Below are 3,553 nucleotides of genomic sequence, written 5' to 3' on the forward strand. Positions count from 1 at the left end.
CTTTGTGAGGCCACTTGAACTTATATTTTCCATTTGTCCTGTAGTTATACAAAATTTCATACAAGAGGAAGTGAGGGGAAAGGGGAAAATAATACAAGGGGTAGAAATGAATGACAGTAGAGGGGGTAGAGAGAGAATAGGGGAGGGGAGGGGAGGGGAGGGGGGATAGTAGAGGATAGGAAAGGCAGCAGAATACAACAGACACTAGTATGGCAATATGTAAATCAATGGATGTGTAACTGATGTGATTCTGCAATTTGTATACAGGGTAAAAATGGGAGTTCATAACCCACTTGAATCAAAGTGTGAAATATGATATATCAAGAACTATGTAATGTTTTGAACAACCAACAATAAAAAAATTAAAAAAAAAAAAAAAAGGCACAGTAAGAAATCCCATCCCACAGAGCCAGGTTCCTCGTTTTCAGCAGACAAGTCATTGGGTGCTAACTAGATGCCACCAATTCTAGCATTTTTATGTATTTGATACATAGAAACCTAAACATGTGTCTATCATGCTTGCATTTTTCTACCACATGTTTGTTGGTGACCTCCTTTAGTTAGTTTAGTTAGCATTGCTGTCACTGGCAGTAGAGAGATACATATTTTAACTTCCTCACTAACATCTGTTTGCATTGTAACATCTTGAATTCCTTACTTCAAGTAGTTCCCTTTGTGTTTACCTAAAAGCAATAAAACTTTATACATTAGTGTTTTAAGAGGACTGTTGGATAGAAATCATCCTCTGCCTACCCTCCCAGGTGATCACCCTCCAGCAAGAACCCACTGTGCTCAATGTACACATGGCACATCAGGGCAGAGGGGACCTGGGCAGAGCCTGCTGAGAGGAACATGCAAAGGTCACTGGTGATGCTGTTGGAGTAGCAGTATACCACCAAAGCATCAGCAAATAGTTCTGGCCACAATAAGTCTTGACATTTTCTTTGTGTTTTAAAAAATCTGAGAAGTATATGAAGTTTCTGGCCTTCTAATGAATAATAGTGCTTCTTCCCTAATGTACTCTGTAAAACTTTTATGTCATTTGTTTTCAGACTCTTTCTTTATTTCACAGGCATGAAAACAAAAAGAAAATTATGACCAATATAAAGTCAAATGGTAAGAGAAATAACTGGACAAAATTTTTTTTATTTTTAATTTTAATCAAAACGTTGTTTATGACATGTATTAGTCTTCTACATCCTTATGTGAGGATTGTGAAGTGTGCCTGCATCCTTGCAGTGCCTATAGGGTGGGATCTGAGGACTTCTCAAGACATGAGAAGTTATCAGTAGTCATGCAGATTGTCAGAGTAGTAGTACTCACTGTTGGTGACCTTACCACATCCTAACAGTTGGTCCAGAGGTTATTTCAGCTCCAGTTCATGGACATGCCTGCTGCCTTCTATATCAAGCAGCCATGAATCTCTGTCTAAAGGCTTTCTCTGGCCACAAGATGCAGCATGTCTAGCCTTCACAGGGCAGCCCAAGTGCAGAGAGTTGATGCCCTGAGTTGAGAACTCTCAACCAGGAAACGGGAGTTGATGGATCAATATCCCTACTTCTTTAGTCTTCACTGGGACAATGTAAAGTGAGTTCTAGTTCTACACAGTCTTTCAGAGCAGAATTTAGTCCCTTTTGTGCCCTGCCAGCACCCACTTGTTAATATATGTTTTACTGCTTCATCTTTTCCCTGTGGCACTCTCCCATTCCCCTCCACATGGCTCATAAGATCACCTCTCAAAATAAATGATGTGTTTCCACGTCCTGTCTTAGGCTTAGCATCACTGCTTATTCCTCTACCATGCCTCCCCCTTCTCTCTGCTCTTAGAAAGAACAGAGGAAGCTAGTTAGTATCAGGCCTGATGGAAACCCCCAGCAGCCCTGTTTCCTTGTAAAGCCTGATTTTAAATCCCTATCCTATAGTAAAAAATCGGGCACAAGAGAAAAGAAATAGTCTGCAAAGGAATTTCCATAACAATGCATAGAATACACTGAAATATTTTGATTTTTACAGTACCTACATTCATTCTGTGTGTGTCTGGTAAGGTACATTATGTGGTATCCCTGTTAGATCTCTTGCAGGCCAGGGCTCTAATTAACCAGTCCCGCTGTACTGTTTCATAAACTTTTTTTGACAGTAGAGTGCTGTTCTACAAACATATGCAGAAAATGTTAAATAGCTGTCTGCTTTTCTTTTCCAGCCTTCTGGGGAGAGTCTGATGACAGTAACTCAGAAATTGAAGCTGCTTTGCGTCCTAGAAACTATAACACATCCGCTGATGATTTTGATGATTTTTACGACTAGTAAGCTGTAACATCTGTTGGAAATAAAGACTTTAAATAAACTGAAACCCTTTGTTTATATGTGATATCCAACCCTGTGTTTATATGTGGTATCCAAAATAAATATGTCCTTTTAAATTTGTTCAAGAGGAAAACATGGGAACACATTTGCTATTCAAGTGAAATATCCTGATAGAAATATGAACTAGCATATTTATTATAAGTGTCACCAAGAAACAAAGTGATGAGTGCAGTGTCCATTAAATTCAAGTTGACCACTGTTTCTCCTTCTATAGATGGCCCATATTCTCCATTGAATGTCTGTTCCTTGTTTTTCCCCCAAACTTTTTACTCTCAAGATAGCCCACATTTTTCCTTGAATATATCTCTGTGCTTTCCTAAATAAATCTTGTCTGTGTCTCTGAAATAAAAATTCAAGTTACTTTCTCTGTAGAAATTGACAAGATGAAATTCAAGGGACCTAGAATAGCGAAAAACAATCTTGAAAAAGAGAAAGTTGAAACTCCTGCACTTCCTGATTTTAACTCCTACCAAAAACCTACAGTAATTAAGACATTTTGGTCCTGGATAGACACATAGATTAATGGAATATTGATTCACGGGGAAAGAATAGTCTTTTCAACAAAAGATGAGGGAACAACTAGACAGCCACATGCAAAAATAGAAGTTCAGTCTCTACATTATATACAAAAATTTACTTAGACCAGATGTATTAGTACACAATTATAGTCTAAACTACTTAGGAGGCACACCCTCAGCCACCTGCCTCCTCTAGCCATACCCTATTTGCCTACAGTTAAGTACCCAGTTAATTCATATCAGTGGATTAATGCACTGATAAAGTTATAACTCTTACAATCTATTTCACCTCAGAACATTCTTGCATTGTCTCACACATGAGCTTTTGGGAAGAACTCATATTTAAACCATATATAAAAAGGTTCATATGTAGTAAAGGTAAAAACATGCATAAGAGATTCGTGAGATCTTCAAGAAAGTGATTGGCTCTGAGAAGAAAAAAAAAAGGATGGATAAAATAAAAGTCTGGAGTATAATTTAGTAATATAGTGCTTGCTTAGCAGGTACTAGGCCCTGGATTTGATCCCTAGCATCACAAAAATAAATGAATAAGTGCAAAGAGGGGGCAGGAAGGTGGGTGGGATAAAAAGAATTTCAGTGCATTAGTAGCAGCTTATTTAAAATATATATATATATATATATATATATATATATATATATATATATATATA

At 37.5% G+C, this 3,553-nt stretch overlaps 1 long non-coding RNA gene across 1 annotated transcript; it reads left to right on the forward strand.

Annotated features, from left to right (window-relative positions):
* Positions 1-275: 275 nt before the first annotated feature.
* LOC107134735 lies at positions 276-2,424 on the forward strand. The gene is made up of 2 exons (XR_001502465.2): positions 276-1,116; positions 2,201-2,424. It is a non-coding gene; the product is annotated as an uncharacterized LOC107134735 (long non-coding RNA).
* The last annotated feature ends 1,129 nt before the right edge of the window (positions 2,425-3,553 follow it).

The sequence above is a fragment of the Marmota marmota genome, unplaced genomic scaffold (assembly GCF_001458135.2).
Source record: "Marmota marmota marmota unplaced genomic scaffold, marMar, whole genome shotgun sequence".
NCBI classification, from domain to species: domain Eukaryota; kingdom Metazoa; phylum Chordata; class Mammalia; order Rodentia; family Sciuridae; genus Marmota; species Marmota marmota.